We start from the raw sequence: 27,066 nt of genomic DNA on the forward strand, positions 1-27,066 counted from the left end.
TTACAGTCCCCCGCTATAACTTGTAATGCGCGGGAAGCCATCACATGATTATGTTGATTAAAAATTTAAAGGCTAAAAATCAATCAGCAAAGAAGCTTACTAAACCCTAAGCACATGAAGAGGAACTGGCCATCCTATCCCATTATCTCCTGGTTTAATTGCCTCACGAGTGGTGCCTTATGGTGTCGCTTATGACGTTCAGATCTGCCTTCGGATAGTTGATGAAACAACTATTACAACGGGTGAAAGTAAGCGCTGTAAATTCTGGGCCTGCCTAATAAAGAGTCGTTACATCACTCTGTCGGTATGTTAGCATCAACAAAACCCGTTCGCCCTGGTCTTTGCAAGGTCTATGAATGGGGTGGGAGGGTTGGGGGAGGGGGGCGATCAGGCTTCGGAGTTTGGCGCTCCGCAGTTTGTGACAGAAACGCGAGTAGGGAAGACCTGCACAGCAAAGAAAAGGTGCGTTCCGCTTTTTACAGTAAAGCGTCGTTTTTAATCGATTGATATAGTCAAAGCTACATATAAAATGAAATATCTGAAGCGATTAATTTTGAAGATAATTAAGATAAATCAGCGAAACAAAACATTAATGATAGTGAATTAGATCTTTGAAGATATGAGTGTTCTGTCAGCACCTTTTCGTGTGCTGCTAGGTGATAGAACAAGCCACGCCTTCTATGAAAATCAGCGAATAATTGCGTTGTTGTTAGTTGAGCGGTACAAGTGACGTCACGATTCATTTATTTCAGTTCCACGGACTAGAAATTGCTTTGTGGATTTTTGTGTTATGATGAAGGAAACAGTGTAGTTAGTGTAGTTGGAAGTATGCTTTATTTTCTATGTGCAAGATGTTCTAATTTAAATCGCATGTCATGCAATTTTTGACGTGAATATAGTGGAAGCTCTTAAGTTCGACATTCTATAGTTCGACTGCTTACGTAGGAGAATTAGACACGCCCCTATACGGGCACTAAAAAATGGATTTTCCATTTGAATGAGAATTGGTTCTGTGTCTTGTAGTGATACTTTTGTTAAAGGAAAAGAGAATATTTTATTGATTAGGACATCCATATTTAATCACTAATATTAAATTAATGAACTCTTCTTTTTCTATTTGAGAATTATGCCGTTTGTGAGACGGAACTGTCAAAACCCACTGTGGTACTATAAGCGCATACACAAGTCTCGGGGCGGGCAGGAAATGCAAGTACCGTACTGTATTCGTTGATGAATAACAAATAAGAATTTGTATTCATTTCACCTGCCGCACCCACTACCCTTATTGGACTGAATTTTCAATTCTGTTCAGTCGAACTTAGGAGAGTCCACTGTACGTCTTCAAAATCAGAGCGATATATGGAGTACCAAGACGGAAACTTCGATGTAACGTTTGCAGGGTGATCCATTCCGACATCATACGATTGAAATAAATGTGGTCTCGTTCGATCGGGTATACTACTAAGATGTGAACATGAACTTAATGGGGCGTGGCATCTGGCGGCCATTTTGGGCGTGAGCGAAAATTTCCGGGTAGTATGCCTATATCTCGCAACTCCGATGTGTTAGCATCAGGATTTTCGTGACAAACGAAAGATCTCGTCTAGATCTGTCGCTACGTATTCACGTAAAATCCACGGCTGTGTCCCCCACACAGCCACACCTATTTTCTTAACTAATGGCGGATAATGGTTCGTCATTCACCCATATGAAGTGTGCAGACAGAGTCGTTGCCCAGAGTAAGCCATACGAGTCTGGTCTACGCTGTACCCTTGATGAGATATGACGATGATGATGGAAATGATGATGATGATTTATTGTTATTGGGATGCCACAGAACCGAAGCTCCCAGAGAAAATCCCTATGTAACCTGGACCACGGGCTTGCCCAACCCAAGTTATAAATCAGAGTTATTCCAGGGATCGAACCCGGGTCTACAGAATTATGAATTCAGCACTCTGGCCACTACTGTTCTCCAACCAGGAGATTAACCGTGAAAGGAATGTGCTTACTATCGCGTCATCTATTGAAGCGAAGTAGATAGATAATATTACCGTTATAACGTCAGTTAAAAAAACATGCGCTCTCCTGTATATGTTATTTCCTGCACGGAGAGATTAAAAGACCAGGAGATTAACGGTGATCTAATTTTGTAACTAGGGTAGTATAAGTATGTGTGTATCAGTGTTATCGTTTGTGCTTTGAGAGTTAGCCAATGGAGATGCTTGTACCCACGTGTGTGACCTTATGACATTAACATGCATTCATAGCATTACCCCGCTGCGTCTCATTCCCCTGAGATTTTCTTCTGGTTGGAGTATAGTAGACCATTTTTAAGTGGCATTCTCTTTTAAAACAGGACCATTCTTTCCCTAAATACGCGGAAAATCTTAACTTTATCACCACTTTGTTCAGGAACGAGGAGGAGAGGAATTGTTTCTTTCCTCAATACAGTGTCTTACTGTGAGAAACACTATTTCTGCGTTTCGAAGCTAATACTGATTACTAATAAATAGTTAACATTATTACAGAGAGTTGGTGGAACATTCACTTTTGCCAACTCGAAAATGTCGCTCTCTAATAAAATAGTTAGGCCTACTTGAATAATTTCAAGGGAAAAATTGTTCCGGGGTTGGGTATCGATCCCGGGACTCTTCGCTTAGCGCACGAATGCTCTACCAACTGAACTACCCTCCTCACAATTGTGACGGTGTCGTGTATAATTCCTGGGGTAGCTCAGTCGGTAGAGCATTCGTACGCTGAGCGAAGGGTCCCAGGATCGATACCCGGCCCCGGAACAATTTTTCCCTTGAAATTATTCAAGCCTCCTTCACAGGGAGCTTCTACCTGAAAGCCAGATTTGCAAAATAGTTACTTCTCTGAGGAGAGGAAACGTGTGGTTGTTCAATGGTTGCAGGACCTAATGCAGTGTTTCTTTCTCCTTTGAAATAAACTCTATCAATTACTGACTGTAAACGCGAGATCAGAACAATGTTGAGATTAAGGCATTGCATTAAAAAAAGAAACAATAACATTCTTAAAGGCAGAACAATGTTGAGATTAAAGCATTGCATTAAAAAAAGAAACAATAACATTCTTAAAGGCAGTATGTACACCTTTCGCTAATAAAAATGTAGTCAAATTCAAAATTTAGTTTCTACATATTCTGAATCGATTTTGAACTGAACATAGTGTAGTGATTAGACAATAGGGTCTATTACTAAATTAATAAACCATTTTAAGATAAAAAAGACTTTTATTGTTAAGAGTAGATATATTTTTAAATTGGGGGAGCAATTTGTAAAGGGAAAATTGGTTTCTCTGATATCTTGTAGCCTACAATTTTCAATATTTTTTAATGCTTTCTATTCTGTTTTATGTATAATGTATAATCCTGTCATTTTCAGTTGAATATATAAAAAATAATTTTTCGCGATTTGTTCGCCATGAATTGTAAAATTTAATTATTTTTACATTAAGAATAAATTATTAACGAAAAAGAACTTGAAATAATAAAACAGTGTTAAAGGTAGGGTTTTGTTCTCCAGTATGAAATAAAGTTACATGCAAAATTTCATGACTTTATCTAAAAGAATGTGGAAGTGATGAGGAAAACAGACTTGGAAATCGCAAGTTGCTGGAAATAAGCGACAAACTTATCGGAGATGAGAAGTGTTGTCCTTATTTAAATGGTCAATTCAATTGAAACAGTCTCACGTTTTACGTCATATGTGTAACTCGAAAAGTATTAGAGATATTTAATTAAACATTTTTTCTCCATGCTACTGAAGGACGTCCATTAAAAAAATATACAGTATATATTTTTTTTGCTTCCGACCTCTCACTCCATTATAAAATACAGGCAACACGTCTATAATATACAGCTATAATTATTCTAAACTTACAAAAACATGACAAAATAGAAATGGATACATTAACCGGGCCTGGAACGTGGGAGCTCGCCATTGCCTATCTCCAGACAGTGGATGCGGGATGACTTAAGGAAAAGTGAAGTTGTTTCGTATCGGAGTATATGGCACGTGCCGCGTCGTTCGTCTTTTGTGTACCTGGCGAGTACAGCAGCGTACATAACGAAGGAACCCCGGTCCACATTGCAACGCGATGTGTGCAGTTGTGTTATCCTGCTCAAGTATTTAGTACGAGTTGAATAGTGTAATGCTGATCCATTCATAACGTCGAAGTCAAAACTTAAATTCGCTTAGAGATACGAAATGCAATTAAAAACTATAAGAGTGACATTTTATGTATTAACGAAGACAATATCGTGTGTAATGTATGTAAAATTGAAATAAAAACCAGAACAACTCAGGCTATAGAGAAACATTGGAACAGTACATCACACAGGAAATGCGTTGAAATGAAATCTGAGGAACCATCATCATCATCACCATCATCATCATCATCATCAACATCATCATCATTTAGTTGTGCGGGCCTAAACGTCACGTGCAACATGATGCTCAGTGCAAATATTCCTCTAAAGAAATTGAGCGATCCCCATTTTAGAGTTTTTCTTCAGAAATTCTCTCGATACAAAATCTGTTTAAATAATTTAGTTGTGCGGGTCTAAACGACACGTGCAACATGATGCTCAGTGCAAATATTCCTCTAAAGAAATTGAGCGATCCCCATTTTAGAGTTTTTCTTCAGAAATTCTCTCGATACAAAATCTGTTTAAATAATTTAGTTGTGCGGGTCTAAACGACACGTGCAACATGATGCTCAGTTCAAATATTCCTCTAAAGAAATTGAGTGATCCCCATTTTAGAGTTTTTCTTCAGAAATTCTCTCGATACAAAATCTGTTTAAGCGACAGGCGAAGACGATTCAGCTTCGACAGCTTACGAGAATATATCGTCGTTTACTGCAACGCTGGTAATTGCATCAGTGATGACGAGGACTGAACTTACAAGGTATGTACTACAGTACGTTATTTTTCTTTTCCTTCTGACTGTACGGAGATACAGTAGCATGTTGACGTCGTCTGTTTACGTTTAAAACCTGTTGAGCCAATGGTCTGAATGAAAAAAAAAATGTAACATATAGTAAATGTGCACCTACATTCAACGATAAGTCATCCCGCATCCACTGTCTACCTATCTCACATTATGCATTGATCTAACATATCCTTAGGACAAGAACAGGACAGTAAGTAAATGAACTATGAAGGCAGCAACTTCCGCTGCAACTCGAAACTTTGAGCGTTGTAAAGTTGGCCTTGCTATGTTTAATATTGAATCATTAAGTTTCATCTGAAACATTATCAAAATGGCTGATGCTAAAAGCGTGTCTCCGCTTTGCGAATTGACTTGAACACCAAATTGACAGACAAGGAAGAGTGGGCGGGAGGAAATTACAGTCACGGAATTACAGTATGTTTCAAAAGTAGTTTCATACAAAATATTCCTTCTTTTTATCGAAAAGTAAGGAGTTTTCGACTGAAGAGTACGTAGACATTTTCACATATTACCAAAAACACATTCTTATCACTTGTACAGAATGCAGTATACACTGAAATTCCCTGTACTCGTGTGCGTTCGCGTGTGGGTGTGCTTATGTCTACAGCTCTACAAGATGCAAATGAATTGTGTACACAATCCTACGTTGTATAGGATGCCAAGACATCTATTTATAAACGCCGGAAGGCAGGCAGGTTGATGAACCATCTTGTTTTGGTTTCTTACTATTCCTCGCTTTTTAGTTGTGCAAGAAGTCCTGATCGAAATATTTCCCCAAAATGGCAGAGCTCGGTCTCCCGCCGAAACAGTTATAATTAGAGCCCGGATGTTTAAGGTACGTTTTCCTCGGTGCGACTATTGCGATGAAACGTTGAACGACAATCGTTGGTTACCATTTTGCTCGGAGCGTCTACGATTTGTTGATTTTTCACTAGTCGCGTGTTTTCATTCGCAATTGCATCGTTCTAGAGCAGCCGTGGCGAAAATATGATCGTGCGCCGAGCCACTGTGTAACCTGCAGCGTGCATAGCACCTATGGAGGGAGGCGGACACCCGAAGGGGAAGTGAAGCAACTGTTTGACTTATTAACGGATTTTCATTTTCCTTACGTCAAGCACTCAAATATAATTTTATACAGTACAAAGCTACAAACTAATGTTTAGTACGTCTAACGAAGAAATAAATTAATAAGAAAACATAGGACACATTATCACAACCTAAAATTAACTGTCTTCAGAATGTCTCTGCGACAGAGTTTCAAAATCACGAATTATGTCACTTACTGCCAGTAGTAGTTGATCACGAAGGTATTTGTCTGTCAGTCATGATCTAAATTTGGTTTTTACTATTTTCATTGTTGAAAATAATTTTCCACAAACGTAAGTTATAGCGAACATGGCTTCAACAGAGCAAGCGAATGAACGAAGCTTCGGATATTTATTTATTTATTTATTTTTTTTTTTGGCTAAGATTTGAAAAGTTCAACATTTTTCAAGTCCTTACATATAACTTTCATTTAACATCACGTTGTAAATCTGTGAGTTTAAATTGAAGATCTAACCGTATTATTCGTACATCTGCTGAAAAAGGATCGACGTACAGAGGTAATAATAATAATAATAATAATAATAATAATAATAATAATAATAATAATAATAATAATAATAACACAACCTTTTAATGTTTCATGAGTAACATGTAGTATAATGCCGTTTTATGTTACATAACCTTTTCCTCGTAATACTTGTGAACAAATCATACATTTAATATTCTCATCATATTGACAACAAAAAAATACGTCCTCCCACCCTACTTTGAAACTTTCGTTTTTGTAGAGGTACATGGTTTCGAGAGAGACATTGCGACGATACGCCTCTCGCAGGTCAGAGAAAAACACAAATGGAACGAAGTTTGACTCCAGTGAGTGAGAGGGTGGGGGTTGGAGACGGTAGGAAGCAAGAGAAATGCATAGCTATCATTGCGAGCCACAATGTGTTCGTGAGTCAAATTTTCGCCACGGCTGTTCTAGAGGAAGATTGTGTTTAACAGAATGAGTTTAATGAGTAGACGTAAAAGATTACTTAAATGCCTTTTGATTGAGGAGATGGAAGACAACGAAATACTTCTCCATACGTATGGGATGAAAAGAGCAAAAAAAAAAAAAAAAAACACCGTCTGCTTGAGCTCAAAGATGAAGAGAGACTGTATAAAAAATTTAAATAATTTAATTAATAACTTTATTTTCCAACTTTATTGACAAACTGAGCCCATATATTGTCCTTGACCCTTTGATCCTTGTAGGACGCATGTAACAGCTGCCACAGTGAGGGATGATTCGCCACTTCCCCGAGAAGAATTTCATCATCCGCGTCAGAAAGCGAAGGAGCCATGATGCACGTCTTTCTCACAATAAACGTTAGCGACTGACGATTATATTCAACCTTTTCCTGAACGACTATTCAATGCGTAGGATCGTCGTTAACGACTCTAGCGGCAGTCGCTCGGAGGAAAACAGCTCCATAGGAAATACAAAGAAATAGTGATCAGCGATTATCGTTGAACGATCATCGCGATAGTCGCACCGAGGAAAACGTACCTTTAGGCATTTATTTTGGTTAAAATAGGCAGGCATATAGGCACTAAAAATAGTAAAAATAGGCAGTGAAATAGGCATTTATTATTCATGGAAACAGACAAAAGAATAGATAAATACTTAATAAACTATCCCATACGGTACTCACTTTCCTTGGTTACACGTCACAACAAGATGCTCTTTTGAGTTGTCAAGTGTCATAGTGAGCCGCCTGTCAGAGAGAACGTTTTTCATGGTGGAGCAAACTTAAAACAACTTATTTTAGAAGGACTGTCTCTACTTTCTTTCAGAGATCGGGAAAAACCGACTGTGTATTGTCTCTAAACGAGGTGTGTGAGAAAGGATTAGAGACTTCAAAGTACGCGTGACTTGTGCGTGCAAGCGACAACAGTAACGGGACCTGGAGATTTGCTTTTAATACTTCCCTCATCCCCTTTCTTTCGCTAGTAAACCCCGAAGTGACCTGAGCACTGAGGGTTATATTGTTCAAACATCTTTGTTAAGTGACATAAAAGATGGACTCGGTAGGGGAGAAAAGTTTACGACTTCTTGGAAGCATATGTATTGCTGGAGAATAAGGTTCTCAGCACATAGTTGTGTGAGGTGAATATATATTTTTAATTTGTACAATCGTTCTTTTTTGTTTTTTTTTTATATAATTTAGGTGCGGTTTATTTTAAATGCATTAAAAAAAAAGAAAATGTACAATAACGACGTAAAAAGGCTAAAAAAAAAGGGCATTTAACCTTAAAATAGGCAACGGGAGCTAAAATAGGCGAAATAAAAATTGGGCCTATCGTCCCCAAATGTGTGGAAACGTGTTTATCTCTAATAGGTCTTTCAAACATACACTCAGTTTTAAAAAGGCATTTTACCTAACATCCGGGCTTTAGTTATATTCCCGCAGCTGGGACTCCCGCTGCTCGCGCGTAAGATTCTTGCCATCGCTCTTTTCATCCTTAACACTAGAGCCCGGATGTTTAGGCATTTATAACAGTTAAAATAGGCAGGCAAAAAAAAAGACAATAAAAACGTAAAAAAGGTACAATAATCTTTGAAAAAGGCATTATAAATTAAAAAAAAAACATAATACATTTTAGCAATAAATTTAAATTACATCAACATAACTCACATATTTACTTCGTAGATGACACTTGTTGACTTATAAAAAACTTTTTTTCTTGATTAACTGTCTTTTCACAAACCTTACATAACAAAACTGTTCCATCGGCTAAAAACACATGGGCACCAAATTCACTAACGTAAGCATGAAGTTTACTTTTCAATGGTTTACTGAACTTAGGCATTCTACCGATTGTAGCTAACCGATCTTATGCCTTCCGTCATCCTACAGTAACTGACTGTTCCTCACTCAAATTTCTTTCTTCTACAACAATAAACACGTGTAGCACAAAATTGTAATAGTAAGATTTGAAAATATGAAATCAAACAATTGGAAATGACATGTGAAGGGCTAACAACCCATCACCGTAAAAAAAAAACAGCTTGTTACGAAACCTTCAAATATGGACAGGGCATGTAGCACGTACGGGCGAATCCAGAAATGCATATAGTATGTTAGTTGGGAGGCAGGAGGGAAAAAGACCTTTGGAGAGGCCGAGACGTAGATGTTAATGTTATGTTTTATTTAACGACGCTCGCAACTGCAGAGGTTATATCAGCGTCGCCGGATGTGCCGGAATTTTGTCCCGCAGGAGTTTTTACATGCCAGTAAATCTACTGACATGAGCCTGTCACATTTAAGCACACTTAAATGCCATAGACCTGGCCCGGGATCGAACCCGCAACCTTGGGCATAGAAGGCCAGCGCTATACCAACTCGCCAACCAGGCGAGACGTAGATGGGAAGATAATATTAAAATGGATTTGAGGGAGGTGGGATATGATGGTAGAGACTAGATTAATCTTGCTCAGGATAGGGACCAATGGCGGGCTTATGTGAGGGCGGCAATGAACCTCCGGGTTCCTTAAAAGCCAGTAAATAAGTAAATAAATATGTGACAACTTCTATGAGAATGAGCTTAATTTTGAAAATTATAAAGGTGATTGTTGCTATCGTGAAGACATGCTATTTGTAACTGTATTTATTTTAGTAGGTTATTTTACGATGCTTTATCAACAGCTTAGATTATGTAGCGTCTGAATGAGATGGTGATAATGCCGGTGAAATGAGTCCGGGGTCCAACACCGAAAGTTACCCAGCATTTGCTCATATTGGGTTGAAGGAAAACCCCGGAAAAAATCTCAACCAGGTAACTTGCCTCGACGGGAATCGAACCCGGGCCATCTGGTTTCTCTGCTAGACGCGCTAACCGTTACTCCACAGGTGTGGACGTAACTGTGGATTGTCGGTCATTGTTCATATTACACCAATAGTATTAAAGCACGATTATTAGCAGATTAAGCATCGAAATAAATTACTTTTATTTATTATTGTTACTAAAGTTAGTCATTGTTTCAAATATTATTTAAATTTTATATACATTACATTACAATCAATTAGAAAACTGCAAATAAACAAGAAATGGTGCTTTAAAATAACAAAAAGGCATTTTTTTTAGTAAGAAACGCCTTAAAAAGGAAAAATAGGCAAAGTAAAAATTGGTCCTATCACTTTGATTTACTCCAAATCGCATTTATATCTATGTAAATAATGATTTACTTTCACCCAGTGAAAAAGGCATTTTGCCAAACATCCGGGCTCTACTTATCACTGTCATGCTCATAAATAATAGAGGTGGGGAAAAATAACTACGTCCCAAAACAACGCTCGTACGAAATATTTGCTGTTACAAAATACTCGTTTCACTTTGGAACTACATTATGACAACAGAACGGAACATGTTTGGCACTATTGAAAGCAGTGGCGCCAACTTTTAGAAAACACTGGGTGGGCTCAAACATTTGAGGTATAAGTTAAATAAATGTTGTAAGTATATGATAACACGATAAATTATTGGGTGGGCTCGGATCCTTCGAGCCCATATAAGTTGGCGCCACTGTTTGAAAGCAGAAATGGGAATCCTTTCGTCGCACTGAATGTTGGAATTTAAAGTGAAAGATAAATAGTAAAGATATGAAGAGCCTCATTAAAAAATGTACACATTATCTTGAAACTAATGTTACCGAGTAGCCTATAGGATTCTATCAAACAATTATTAGCATAATGCCTGTATTAGAGTACAGTAACTACATTGTGAATTTTATCAAGGCAGGTGAAAATATATAGGTTATGTTTTATTTACAAATATTTTACAGTTTTAGTTTCAGTACCAATTCTTGAAATTAAACTAAATTCTGTTGAAACATGACTTGTCGGAGTTTTTTATTTACAAAAATACAACGGTAAATTTTGATATTTCATTACAATGAGATTATTATTCTTCATGACGGTATTAATATGAATTTTAGCACGTCGAAATGATTAAATAGCTTTTATTTACTAATTTTTGCATAAATTAAACACTATTGTAAACTTGAGCTGAGCAGAAGAGAAAAGAATAGATTAGGTTTTATTTACAATTGGGATCCACTTCGATTTCGTGACCAATAAAATTTACAAATAATTTAAAATTGCATTACATTTCCTGCTTCGAACAAACCTGATCTACGAATTCAATTTGGCATTAGAAAACATTTACTTTCCACGAATTCACATCTCGGCTCATTATGGCATCATACTGCATCACATGGCATACAGGGAAGTACGTGATCATTTAGCGTCCTAAATACCACTGTTATATTACTAGTCGTACGTGCATATTCCAAAATACCACTATTACAATTAATACTAGCAGTACGTATCTGTTTCAAAATACTACCGTTCCATCAGATATTAGTCTACCGTGCGGTTCCAAGATACTACCACAGTCTACTATATACAGTCGCGAAGCTTGAGGTGATTTTTTGCAAATCTCGCGATAAAGCGCTCCAAGCGGTTAGCAACTAGAAACAATAGACTGTCCACGGTCGACTTTGGATTTAGAGTGGACTGAGTCGTATTTCCATCGAGTGCTAGGTCGTTGCGTATTTCACATTGATGCTCGTGAAGAAAAATCCTAACATCTATTTCTTATTTTACTTCTAGATGCAAAAAGTTGTTAATAAACAGCAGGAGGGAAGATCTAATGACAAAGAATGAAGCATATCTTTATAATAATATAAAGTTTTGCTCTCTTCATTTCGAAAACACACAATTTATAAATGAAAACAAAAATAAATTAATCTGGAATGCAGTTCCAACTTCATTTGATGTTTCAAATAAACCTGTTCTGTTATTACCTGCAGCTGAGAAACAAAAGCTTTGCACTAATTCTACGTCTGTATCAGCTGATTCCTTCAATAATTGTACATTTTCAGACAACTTAGGCCCACTTTTTTTTTCAAAAGATATGTTTTTAATTATAGCTGTTAATTTTGTTGTTATTTTTATTTGTTACTTTACTAGAGACGTAGAAAAAGTAAGTCTGTTAAAATAAAATTTATTGATCACGTTTTATTTCCAATTCTGGTGTGATTATTATTGCTTAACCTCATCCCACTTTGTTAACTACGTAAGCCTACACTACAAGTACCGGTACACGTAAGTTACTCCCATTAATTCATATTTCCATTATTATTGTTATTATATTGTTGTAAAGGGAAATGCAAATTAATATTTATTAGTTTCATAGTTCATTATCGCTATAATCTTGAATGAGTGAAGCGATTATAGTAAATTTCAGTTCGTTTTGCACAAACAAAAATAATATTAACCTATTTCTCGCAGGTATCTTCGAGTTTATGGTGGAATTTAATATACTTCATTAAAATAATAAATTGCATTTTTACTACATATTGAGCTTCGCGACTGTATATAGTAGACTGTGAACTACTGTGCATATTGTAGTTACACACAAGTTACATATGGTACTGTTATTTCGGAACTGTTATTTGGAACCTAGTATTTTCAAGAAGCTGCAACAGTTGGAACCGTTACAAGAAAGTAACAACTTTTCCCATCTCTAATAAATAATTATCATCTACATCGTTATCTTCACCGTCATCACTATGTCGCACCTCTAATTCTTGATCTTCATGCTAGATGGGTTTTCACCAAATAAACTGGAATTCAATTCAGAGTATATCCTCGGATATTATATTGGGTTGATGCAACGGTTCGTAGTGTTTTCTCGCTGTGACAAAATATTTCATTTGAGATTATTAAAAGACAAAAATTAATCAGTAATATATTCTTCTACATTATTTATTACTCCCTGTCACAGCTGGGGCAGTTTTTCGATTCCGCGTCTGAGGAAATCTGCTGGTTTTGAGTTTAAGAACTCGTCAAGCCAAGTTTGTAAAGCACCTTCGATATCAAAGGGGTTTTCTTGAAGAATGTTTTATAGAGGACAGAGAAGATGGAAATCGGAGGGCGCAACATCGGGAGAATATGTGAGATGTGCAATCACCTCCCAACCAAGCTCCTGGATAGCTGATTTCATCATGTTAGCAGAGTGCGGGCATGCATTATCGTGTTGCAGCAGCACTTGATATAATCTTCCTGGTAATTTTTCTTCAATTTCGGTTGCATGGCGTCTGAATTGTTGACAATAATAATGTCAAAAGTTATGGTTACATTCATGGGAACCAACTCATAGTACACGATGCCTTCTTTATTTCAATAGACCTTCTGTGAATGGACACTAACTTTCGTATGAGGTGTTGTGTGTCGAAGCAACAGAAACCATTTTCGTGCAGTGATTTCTCCGATGACATTCTCCCCGTACACGGCACAAATGTTTCGAACCGCCTCCGCTGTCTTTCCTCCATTATTAAACTCACACCGAAGAATATGTTGCAAGTGATAGTTTTTTTCACTTAACACTCCATCTTCTTTAGCTCACAAACAGCACAAACTTTCTTCAAATCCGCATAATTCAAAGTGTTTTTACAAGTCCAACACTTCAAATAACAAATGATAAACAATCTAACGCCACAGTGTTGTAATGACGAAAAACAACGCTACGAACTTATATGTCAACCTAAAGAGTTGACGTTAAATCGATTCTGGTTAGTAGATCCATATGCAATATGCATATTAATTGCAAACTAATTTAAGAAACATGGTTTTGAGCGATTATCATAACAATATTAGTCACTGAATTTACATTGCATGCTTGTTTTCTTTTCAACAAATTGTGCATGAATTGAGGTTTTGAAAACTATAATCTTTTTACACCATTTAAAACTAACAACATTTATGATGTAAATATTATAGTATGAATAATGCATAATTTAAGAATTTATAGATCATAATATAAATTAAATACAAATTAAATTGGCTAGATCATCTAAGAAGAATGGAAAATTCAAGAATCCCAAACATTATGATGCAGTATAAACCTAGAGGACATCGTCGACCAGGAAAGTTTTTAGAAGACTGCTAGATGGACCGAAAGAGGTCTACAAAGGCCTAATTCGTGAAGGATGATGATGATGAATATTTGCATGCATATTTCTTACTTCATAAATACATACAAATCCGGGCTCTACTAATTAGTATCGGTCGCTGGGAAGGGCTGTTAGATAGTCACTTATCTAATACATCATCATCATAATCATCATCGAAATCGTTGATCAGTTTATGTTGACTGAAGGTGTCGCTCAATTGGAATGTTAATTAAACCGACTGAATTGAAACTGCGAGTCACTTCCGGACAATTTGTGACTAAATTGTATTTAAATGACAACACCTATGGTGAATCATTGTGTGCAAGGCCGATTTTAATGACTGCTGCAGCGGCACGATGCTTCATATCACTTGATGTTTTTTTTTACGTAATTGCTGGTTGAACCGCCGCGCTTTGTCTAAAAACGCATGATGCAACGTGTCATTCATAATCATCTCATTAATATTAATCAAATTGTATATTCCCAGCTTTCTGTTAAGGTACAGTCCCTACTTTATGGAGATAAACAGTGATTTTGCTTGAATGTTAACTTCGCTGGACTTATGCAGTGACATAGTCAGGAATTTAAGGGGGGGGGGCAAGTTTTGGGAACGTCACTTGGAAAATCTGCTCACAACTTACATGTAACACATTTAAACACACAAAAATTATTGTTTAATAATACGAGGATAGACCCCTTATGCTGTAGCCCTGACCCACTTATAGCTGAAAAAAATCTTCTCATTTTTCACACAGTCTCCTAGTAGATTGATGCACTTTTCCCAGCTATGTTCCAACATTTCCACAGCTTCCTGCAATAAGGGTTGTCCAACCTCAGCAAACCACTGGTTTGCGGACTGCATGACTTTATTATTGGATGAAAATTTCTTCCCACGAAGGTGTTAAAGTTTTGCAAATTGAGAGTTTGTGTGTCAGTGACATTCCTTTGATGAAATACGCAAGACTAACTTCTTGTGGTCTTGAACGGTCCTTTCCCACTATCATGCATTGTTCTGAGACTTCCGACATGGTTTGTGATGGAAAACTTGGAGAAAGTCTTCATTATTCACTGCAACAGTGAGCTGTTTAAACCCACCATTGTCAATACGATTACTTACTTACAAATGGCTTTCAGAGAACCCGCAAGTTCATTGCTGTCCTCACATAAGCCCGTCATCGGTTCCTATCCTGTACAAGATTAATCCAGTCTCTAACATCAAATCCTACCTTCCTCAAATCCATTTTAATATTATCCTCCCATCTACGTCTTGGCCTCCTCAAAGGTCTTTTTCCCCTCAGGTCTCCCAACTCACACTCTATATATGCATTTCTGGATTCACTCATACGTGCTACATGCCCTGCCCATCACAAACGTCTGGATTTAGTATTCCTAATTATGTCAGGTGAAGAATACAATACGTGCAGTTCTCCGTTGTGTAACTTTCTCCATTCTCTTGTAACTTCACCCTCTTAGCCCCAAATATTTTCCTAAGCACCTTATTCTCCAACATACTTAAACTCTGTTCCTCTCTCAAATTAAGAGTCCAAATTTCACAACCACACAGAACAACCGGTATTGTAACTGTTTTATAAATTCTAACTTTCAGCTTTTTTGAAACCAGACTAGATGACAAAAGCTTCTCAACCGAATAATAACAAGCACTTCCCATATTTATTCTGCGTTTAATTTCCTCTCGAGTGCCATTATATTTGCTACTGTTGCTCCGAGATATTTGAATTTTTCCACCTTTTCAAAGAATAAATTTCCACTGTTTATATTTCCATTTCGTACTATATTCTGGTCACGAGACATAATTATATACGGTACTTGGTTTTAGGGATTTAATACTTCCACACCTATCTCCTTACTTGCTTCAAGTAAAACTTCCATGTTTTCCCTAGTAGTTTGGCAAGTGATTTTTTTTTATAATACATACTTAAAATTTTGTAATATTGAAACAAAATATTTTATACATATTTTCCATTTTCTTACTACATAAGAAAATAAATATTTTCAAGTTTTTTAGCACACTAAAATTCGTTCCCTAATAATAACCAAGCGAGTGTCTCTCAGCCAATGAACAATCTTATTGATACTCAACGGACCGTTAAGGATGTTATTACGTTGATAGTCAAAGAATGGTGCTAGGAAAAATAATGTTAAATGTTATGTTTATTTAACGAAGCTCGCAACTCCAGAGGTTATATCAGCGTTGCCGGATGTGCCGGAATTTTGTCCCTCAGGAGTTTTTACATTCCAGTAAATCTACTGACATGAGCCTGTCGCATTTAAGCACACTTAAATGCCATCGACCTGGCCCGGGATCGAACCCGCAACCTTGTGCATAGAAGGCCAGCGCTATGCCAACTCGCCAACCAGGTCGACCAGAAGAGCTAATAACTGATAGTATTTATCTTACGTTCATTTGTTGCATTCCAAGGAGTTTTTTTTTCTCCCATCTCTGTTTTCAATTCGATTATTGCTTTCGAAGTTAGTAGCGGTTAGTACGAAGCACTAAGAAAATATTTGAATGTGAAAATATAGAACGAATAAAAGAAGCTATAGGAATTTAACAACAATGAATACCAAAAGAACCAAGTGAGGGTAAATGGCAACAGTGTACAGCTTGCTGCGGAAGTCAACTTACAGCGAACTCGTGATATCGCTTTTGAACTCATGTTTTTCGTCATGAGATAATTAGAGACTTGCGGTCTCGAAATGATTATTATGACATGCAACATTCATTAAGTTCAATTAAAATACCAGGAAAACTATAAGCACTGTGATCTTAATGTTGATGACCTGACAAAGATAACGGTGCCAATATCAGTCTTACTTATATTACCTAATTATTTGAAATTAATAAAATTAACGAACGTTCTAAGATAACTTCCTATGTCGAATTCCATGTTGAGTTTTAGTCCATCAGGGAAGAATTCTGTTTGTTATTTTACAAACGAACTTAAGCTTATAAAGAGTTAACATCAAATTCAAGATGTCTACACTCAATTACACCAGTAGGCTACTTAAGCACTGGTTTTTCTGAACCGCATGCTTCTTGCTAGGTGCGAGCCCCGCCTCTCCCAAATCCGGACCACACGAGAGATAGCGAGTGATTTCTATAACTGCGAGGTGTGAGGCTGTGCACCTCGTAGCTATAGAAACCACTCACTATCTCTCGTGTGGTCCGGATTTGTGCGAGGCGGGCCTCGCATCCCGCACGTCGCATGCGTCGGGTCAGAAAAACCAAGGCTTAAGGAGGATGTGACTGATGGACATGTAATCAAGTAAACAAGCGGCAAATTGTGTGTAAAGTCGAGTTAAAAACAACAGAAAAATAGTATTACCATCAACTATACTAAATGGTACCACTTCTGAACTTATTTGCAACATATGCAATAAAGGCTATAAATTATAGCCAATACATACAATATTTACAATATTAACAGTGTTGCATTATTAATAGACACTATAGTTACAATATGTACAATATCAACAGTGTCGCATTATTAATATACACTATATTTACAATATAAATACGTAAAAGTTTGCATCTTCAGAGGTTGTTTCTCAGTTGCTATCATGCATGCATCCATTACAGTGAAGCACAATGTGTCTCTTACATAAACAGGTACTTTTTCATATGCATAGTTTAAATACACCTTCCACATTGTCGTTTCACTTTGCAAGCTCTTTTCTGTACATTTTTCCATTAAACTTTTAAAACATGGATTTTTGTAATTTATTTAACGGGATATCAGCCCGTACCATCATGTGGCATAAGTCTGCAAAAAAATTCAGATTGTGTGCTTGAATATGCGATAGAGGGCATTATTCCTTCCCGTTCGTTTGAACCCAACAACTGAATTTGTTAACGATGTCTTTTACCACGGGTGTAGTATTAAATTTGTGGTTCCCTCTTATTTCTGAATTACACAGTTTGCATTCTATCATATCGCCGTTAATAGAGAAATAATTAGGACCGAATTCCTCAACATTTCGCAGTATTGTTTTATATTTTGATTTGTAGTTCTGATTATACATTCGAAATTTCCACTGCCACTATAGGACGAGACACGCAAGAACCTTCACTTGAGAACAGCAGCACAATGTTTGATTGCTATAATTTAACGTCAACAGACTGTGCAAGAGAAGGAGGTTATTTGTAGCTTCCGACGTCTCTGTGTGTGGTCAAGTAACAACACAACTTCATATCCTATCACTCTGTGTCTAGTGCTTAAGAACCCCTAAGTCTGCTTATAAACTTCCATATGCTTATAAGAACTCTGATCAACCCTTTTATTTTTGTTTTCTCGGTCTAGCAAGACAATGACAGAACGGATTTCTGCATATAGCCTGAGGCAACACTCAGAATTACAATGATAACGAATGTACACAAATGCTTTTACAGATATCGAACTCTTCTTCTTCTTCTTCTTCTTCTTCTTCTTCTTCTTCTTCCATAGCACTACAGCCCTGGGTGGACTTGGCTTCTCTCACAATCCTCGACCAATCACTTCTCTGCTGTGCCAATTCTTTTCATCTTCTAACTTCCATACTTTCAAATCCATTTTCACGTCTTGCAACCATCTTTTCCTTGGCCTTCCTTTCTTTCCGACTCCTATTATTCCACAGGTATTTTGCATCCTTTCAATATGACCCAGCCAGCCATGTCTCAAGGACTTAATATGCCTCACCAGATCCTCTGTTTTTAATAACTGGTCAATCTCTGAGTTAGACCTAATCTTCCATATTTCATTCTCACATAGTAGTCCATATGTACGCCTGATCATTTGGATATCGAACCCACAACTGTGAAATTTTCGAAGATGCATGCACCATGGCCGCATTTCCTTTTGTAATGTTAAAATGGTGTAACACTGGATTAATCTTCTTAATACTTTGCCACACCTAGGACTAATCGCGTGTTGCATGACTTCGTTGGGTGTGTGCTCTGAGAGGATGCGGACTAGAAACTCGATCTTCAAATAAAACTTCTATCGAATCTATCGCATTGTAGAGCTTAAAGAATAAATTCCGAAACACCTACAGTAAAGATACAGAATTTCGAATTGAATTTCATTTCGAGAGGGGGTCACTACAACCCAGCATTGCGACCTTCAAAGATATATTGCGCTAACCCTCAAGCTAGGCGCAATCCTAAACCCACGCCGGCAGACTACACTAGGTTCGCTGCATACCCAGGTTTCGAGTAGGCAACCCTCCTCGTCCCTAGGCCAACCTCCTCCGTGCGTCGCCAGTCGCCGTTCGAGGAATGCTATGGAATGATGAAATGAAGAGATGTAGACGGAATGATGTAGATGCCTAATATGGGAAAACGGCCCCAATTGCGACCTTGTTCGCCACAAGGGTCACTATGGATTTTTCAATGAAAAATCCCAGACTTGACCGGGATTCGAATCCGAACAGCATGTGTGAGAGGCTGAAAGTCTGATCACTTAGTAATCGTAGGGACAAAGGCACAGAATGTCAACTATTTCTCCCCTCAGTATATTATGTCACGAAACTGACAAATAATTTCTCACTAACGCGTTTCATAACAACTGTCATTTTAAAGTAGCACAAATAATCCCAAGAGTAAGATTTTTGCTCAAACAGATATATGGAATTAATTCTTCACATATTTACAGAAATATTGCACCATAAAACTTATACAATATAAAATATATATAACAAAAATGAAAATATTGTTAAATTAGTTGTTAAATATTACATGTATCTATGTAGTTCTGTTCAAATTACAGTTGAGTATTTTATCCAATATGGTTACAAATGCAACGTATTATCAGCAAAGTCCAATTCTTGCGTCGCAGCCGGAAATTCATTTGTACTGCAGAGTATTCAAACCTTAGTTTTTCTGAACCGACGCATTAGAGATGCGAGGCCCACCTCGCACACGATAAACAGTGAGTGGTCTCTATAAATACGACATGGGAGGTCTGCGCACTTCGCAGCCATATAAACCAGAGCAGTGTATATAAACCACCCACTATCTCTCGTGTAGTCCGAATTTGTCATCTCGCATGCGTCGGTTCAGAAAAACCAAGACTTAATTTTATCGAAGTGATTTATTGCATTTATAAGCTAATCCGTTATGTTACAATGTTCTCGGAGCATATCTTTGTTTCCGACATTAATGACATAACTGACATGGTCAAATGGTAAATACAGTCTTAAGCAAAGTTACGCTGCAAGAACATCGTAACAAAAGGATCAGCTTATACAGGCAATAAATCACTTTGATATACTGTAATTAGTACGCTGCAGTACAAATGCTTCCCTGCTGCAACCCATAAATTGGATTTTGCATTTGTAACCATATTGATAAAATACTCAACTGTAATTTCAACAGAATTAGATATATGTCATTTTAAGCACTATTTTAATCACATTTTAATCTTTCATGTATGTTTTATATCGTAAAACTTGTTTTATATAGTGTTCATGTGGCTTAATTTATGTAAAAGTGTAACTCATGTATGACCTAATGATTTTCTCATAAGGGCGAAAACATTCAAGTAAAGAATATTGGAACTAATGACAAGTTAAATAATGGAAAACTAAAATAATATAAATATAAATTACATTATGGCATATCTATATACCTAGGGAGACCCGTATATAGCGGTCCCCCGGGGTAAAGTAGCACTCTTCTTTTATTTTCTTTGTTAGTGCTGCGCTCTAACCGGCAAGCTCCATACTGCTTCCCCACCATCCAGCCAGTTGAGCTGTAGCTGTTGTTACGAATGGTTGTGTATTTTGTTGACATCAGTGAAGAATATCACCATTTCGAGACATTTGATCTAAGGTAAGTGGTTTGTAACTGTCATGTTTACTCTAGTAATATAACTGTAACGATATTTGAACTTTTTTTATTAATAAGGATAGGGTTCATTCTACAAACCTGAGTAGCTATTCTCTGCTTTAAATATGGCTTCACTTTCTTTTCAATGGTTTTAAAATCTAGAATGTATATGGGGTATAGCGGCCCCTCAAGGGACCACATTACCCCGGAGGATGTTAATACTTAAATATTTACTTTTTTATTTATCTTCTTTTTGTAGAAATTTCGCAATGCCTAGAACGAGACTGCGCACGACAGCACAGCAAAGCTGGAGTCCTTCTAAAATGCGGGCAGCCATTTCTGCAGTTCGTGATGGGTCAATGGGCTGCAAAAAAGCAAGCAACGTTTTTGGGGTGCCTCGAACGACATTGAAGAGGAGAGTTAACAACTTAAACGTAGATGCAGTCGAAGACAAGAAGGTTCTGGGTTCGAAACGGCCTGTATTTAATAACTAACAAGAACAAGAGTTAGTGAACTATGCTTTAAAAATGGAAAGCATGTTCTACGGGTTGACAGTGAAAGATGTGCGTCAGCTAGCTTTTCAATTAGCCGAAAGGAACTAATTGAAGCATCCTTTCAACAAGAATACGGGATTGGCAGGTGAAGATTGGTTTGAAGGATTTAAGAAGCGCCATCCTGAAATAAGTCTGCGATCACCTGAGGCAACTTCCATCGCTAAGGCGCAGGGCTTTAATGCAGTGAGCGTAAATAAATTTTTCGAAATCCTCAAATCCGTGCTAGGAGATAAAAATTTTCCATCTCACCGTATATTTAATGTCGATGAGACAGGTATTACGACTGTCCAGACAAGATCAAACAAAGTCCTGGCAAGAAAGGGTACAAAACAGGTGGGGACCATCACTTCTGCAGAACGAGGTGTTCTGTCTACAGCTGTAATTTGCATGAGTCCTGGGGGAAATTTTATTCCTCCAATGTTAATATTCCCACGTCAGAGGATGAAAGTAGAGCTGCAAGACGGAGCTCCTCCAGGAACTGTGTTTTCATGCAACGGATCTGGATGGATGCAAATGGAAACTTTTGGAGTCTGGTTTGATCATTTCCTGAACCATGTGAAGCCTACAAGAGAAGACCCTACACTCCTCATAATGGATGGGCATTTGACACATACTAAGAACTTTGATGTGATTATTCGAGCCAGGGAAAACAACGTGACCATCATAACCATTCTCCCGCACTGCAGTCACAAGTTGCAACCGCTTGATGTGTCATTCATGGCCCCGCTTAACCCTTTCTATATTGCTGCTATTGAGAAATTTATGCGGAACAATCCTGGAAGATCAGTTACCCAGTTCCAAGTCAGCAAACTCTTTGGTGAGGCATATCTCAAAGCGGCAACTCCATCTACAGCAATTAGTGGTTTCAGAAAGTGTGGAATCATCCCATTCGATCCAGATGTTTTTCAGGAATCAGATTTGCTCCATCACTTCCAAGTGACAGACCTATTCCAGATAACCTTAACAGTTCGCCCAACCCAGTTTCTCCTGACAATTCCATTGACATACCTGAACAATTGTTAGTTCTCCCATCAACTTCCACTGATCCATCCACACCAGACAATTCTCCAAAAGCTTGTTCCTCATTCAAAGTCACTCCAGAAGATATAATGCCAGTTCCTAAATCAACCCAAGCTCAATTTTAAACAGCAGTCCTTACAAGAACCAACTTTCTGAGGAGAAGAACAGGAAAACTGAACAAGAAAATAAGAAGATTCAGCCAAAAAAAACATGATTCTGCCAAATCAAAGAGTATGAAAAATAAGGAGAAGCCAGCAAGTAGGAGGAAAATCACTTTTGAACAGGAATCTAGCTCCGAAGAAGATAATGATGATGCAGTGTGCCTATTCTGCAGTGACACCTATCTTAGGTCACACAGTGGCGAGGGATGGATTCAGTGCTCAAAATGTTTGAAGTGGGCACATGATGACTGTGCTGGTGTTGATGATGATGATGATGATGATGATGGTGATTGTGATGCATTTACTTGCGATTTTTGTTTAAAATGAAACTAGAATGCCATAGATAAGCTGTAAAAGTGGAAAACATTTTTTTTATAATAAGCACTCTATTTTGCCAATTCTTATTTGTATTTAATTTTGGATAAAATATATTATTTTACTGATAAACAAAGTTGTTGTCATTTAGTTATTTTATAGTGTCTTGTTTAGTTCATTAATTTCATATTATGCGAATAATTATTGACTGAGGGTGAAAATTATATCAGGGGACCGCTTTACCCAGTCAACAGGGGTAAAGTGGACTTTGTGCAACTATTATAAAAACTTGTAACAAAGAAGAAAATATTAGTTGCAACAGCTACAAACTCTAGAAACAAACACATTAAGGTGAACTCTTCACCATGCCAAAATTTCAGGTCACAAAATTATACAATGTGCAAAATATAGACACGTATCTCTTAAGGTGTCCACTTTACCCCGGTCTCCCCTACATATAGAAGTTTATGAGCAATCTCTGAGGCAGACGCTCTCGTCGTTACTACAGGATGTTCCACTTATTTTTCCACGTGGCTGCAACATTATGTACCCCGTACATTTCATGCAAGGAGTTAGAGAAAATCTCAACTAGAATTTTCCTGAGAGATGGATTGGAAGAGGAGGCTCTTTTGAATAGACAGCACGCTCCCCAGACTTAACCCCACTGGATTTCTCGTTTACAAGACACCAGCAGACACTGAAGAAAAGCTTGTTTCAGAAATTAAAATGTAACTGCTTGCGTTTATTCGACACCAACAATGTTAGAGAGAATGCAACAGTCTTTAGTGAAAAGTTACAAGTCCTATATTCAAGTAGGAAGAGGTAATTTGAACACGTTCTTAAGAAATACAGTATGTTGTGGATAATATTTTGGCTAACACAGTATAATAAATCGTCAGTAATAAGATCATTAAATAATAAGAGCTATAAACTGCATTACAAGTTTTATAACACTTAAATTTCAACTAAAATTACTCAAATTCTGTAAGGGTTGCCTACTTTTCGATAATATGGTTACAACTAGCATTAAGGTTCACAACTTCTTATTTAAATAGTAGTGAACTTCAAGTTACTTGTCTCAAATTACTCCTGATCACAGTCTTTACCAGTCCTAGAAATATGGCACAAAGCTACTGAAACACACACAAATCCAGAAAATAAGCCAGAAATTGTCCTACAACTATCAAGAATAGCTCCCTCAGGGTCGATATTACGTACTCATCAGCTCTATAGCACAAAAAAGACGAACTGTGAAAGCCGCACCTTATAACAATAACAACAATTAATCCACGAGTGAATACTTTAAGAAATACACAGAAATGATGGATTTTGAACCAAACTCAATTATTTATTTATTTATTTATTTATTTATTTATTTATTTATTTATTTATTTATTTATTTATTTATTCTGGTGTAGTTAAGGCCATCAGGCCTTCTCTTCCACAACACCAGGAATACAAATACAATAATATAAATAAACAGAAATAAATACACTATAATATACAAAGTAAAGCTGCTCAAGAAATAAAGAGAGAGAAAAAAAACACTATAAACAAAGTAAAGCCACACAAAAATATACAGGTTGCAGTCACACAAACTTTAAATGAGTGATTAAGTATCATAATTAATTCCATCCTAACTAATTAACTAACATAAACAAGAAACTTGCAATTTTAATCTAGGTTAAAAAGAAAAAAAAAACACAAATCAATACTTCTAGCAATACCTAAAAAACATTAACTAAGACAAAATTTTCCAATTTAATTTTGAATTGTGATAAAGTCCGGCAGTCCCTGACATCATTAGGTAACGAATTCCAGAGGCGAGGTATTTCTACAGTATAGGAAGATGAGTGTAAAGACGTTCTATGATGAGGGATAGAAAGAAGTGCTTGATGTCGGTTTCGAAGAGTTGTAAGAAATTGAAAGCGCGATAACAGATATTTCGGAGTAGAAGTATGCATGATTCTAAACAGAAGAGACAGTGAATGTATTGTTCTTCGTTCCTTCAGACGCACCCATGAAAGTAACTGGAGGGAAGGTGTTATATGGTCAAATTTACGAGTATTGCAGATGAATCGTATGCACACATTATGAACACGTTGTAGTCTCTCAGCTAAGCGTGAACTTACATTAGTTAGCAAGGAATCGCAATAATCAAAATGGGGCATTACAAGCGTCTGAATAAGATTCTTTTTTAGACTAAGTGGTAGAAATTCTTTCATATGAAACAAGGAGTGAAGTTGAGAAAATATTTTTTTGCAAATGTGTGTTACTTGAGTATTCCAATTTAGATCGCTATCCATAAAAATGCCAAGATTTTTAACGGTTTCACTGTATTTAACAATAATCCCATTCAATATTATACTCCAAAAGCGTAGAAATAGATCCCTCCGGTAAGTCAGTGCTAGAGCACGAACTGGGGTTCGATCTTCGGCGCCTACTGAAGTAATATTTGTTTTGGATAACATTTAAGGTGTTTTCCCGAGGTTCTTCAGTTTCCCTCAACTTTACAAATTTCATTCCACCAACACACTCAATTTCACCGTACTCTTCATTTCATGTCATACGAGTAAATGACTGTTTTTTTTTTAGAAATCCCTTGAGTCACGAAATACAAAGTTTTGGAAAAACACAGAAAAAAACATGGTGGTAAAAACATACCGAATATTTCTGTGTGAAAAAGAATATTTTAAAATGGAATATGACTCAATATTCAAGTTTGAAAATGTTTGACTTATGGGGTTTCTCAAAATCTGGTAAAGATTTAACAAAACACTCTCTTTGTTTCATTAATTAATTGAAAATTTGGTTCAAAAATATTACGAATTTGATTCTCAAAATCAGTAGTTACAAGTTGACTTCATAATTTCTGCTTAATGTGAACAAATTTTACTCTAACCTGTATGAAATGTCACTACGGACATAAATAATAAAGTTCTGCATGAAATATGCAATAGCCCCGCGCTGTTGCATCGCGGTCTAAGGCATCTTGCCTAGGACTCTCGTTACGGAATGCGCGCTGGTTCGAGTCCTCATGGGGAAAGAAATTTTCTCATGAAATTTCGGCCAGTGTATGGGACCGGTGCCCACCCAGCATCATGATGCACTTGGGGAGCTGCGATAGGTAGCGAAAATTCGATTTCGCAAACCACCTATATTGATTTTTTATTATTTTTTTTCATATATTGTCATATTGATTTATTGATATAGTTCACAAGTACAAAACTTAATAATATAACAAAAGATCTATAAACAAATGTAGTTCTACATACTAAATATACAATTTCCTAGACTCATTATTTTATCGCAAATCTCAATAATTTATTGGTTCAAACTTGCACTTACGTCTGGTTTTAATGCATGTTTAAACCAATCGTGATAACCATTAAGACATTAAACCTTATTTTATCTGCTCCTTTTCACAATTTAATTGTAATTATTTAGGTCTTACTTTAATAATAGCTTATTATTCCAATTAGGTGATCAGATGTCGACATACTGTAAGTCATGAACCTGAATTAGCTGACTCGATACATTCTATATGTAGGTTGTCTTTATTTCTTACAATATTTCCTTGTCAGCAGAAACGTTTGCGTAACTTCAATGAAGACTACCGCATACCTGCTTAAAAACAAACTTGACAAGTTGCTTACATAATCAACCTCAATTTAGTTTCATTATTGTGTCGCATGTACTCATTATCAATTCATTACTATTATAATGCCTACTAAATTTATTATAAATGCATTATTATTGAAATTAAGACATATTAGTAAAGCAATTTATAAAGTCAAAATTATCTTCTGAACCTTTACTAAATAATATAGCTATCTGAATACATTAATAACTACCTTAATTCTCTATTTTCAATTCTTATTATTTTAAAACCTTGCCGTAATTATATCTTATTTTCAAAACCTGTCTGCTTATCTAATTTAATTAATAATAAGTGTTTCTAATTTTAGGAAAATTTAGTCTTTGCTGATGCCTATCTCTTAGTAGGTAGTTTCGTTCAGTATCTATAGTTTTGATTGAATCTACTTTATTTCTGATAGAGTTTCTATTTGTCAATTTACCTCTTAATAACTGTTCGTCACCTTCTCCTACTCCATCGGTCGGTATCGCACAGCTCCTCCATATTATAGCACTTCCTCTCGCGCAC

The 27,066-nt window shown here is 36.8% G+C and overlaps 1 protein-coding gene across 1 annotated transcript in view; it reads left to right on the forward strand.

Moving 5' to 3' along the window:
• Positions 1-410: 410 nt before the first annotated feature.
• Positions 411-27,066, forward strand: part of LOC138697926 (lysosomal-associated transmembrane protein 4B-like) — a 64,273-nt gene continuing 37,617 nt past the window's right edge. The window contains exon 1 of the mRNA XM_069823536.1: positions 411-462. The gene's annotated coding sequence lies outside the window, so the exon portion shown is untranslated. The remainder of the gene's footprint in view (positions 463-27,066) is intronic.

The sequence above is a fragment of the Periplaneta americana genome, chromosome 4 (genome assembly GCF_040183065.1).
Source record: "Periplaneta americana isolate PAMFEO1 chromosome 4, P.americana_PAMFEO1_priV1, whole genome shotgun sequence".
Taxonomy (NCBI): domain Eukaryota; kingdom Metazoa; phylum Arthropoda; class Insecta; order Blattodea; family Blattidae; genus Periplaneta; species Periplaneta americana.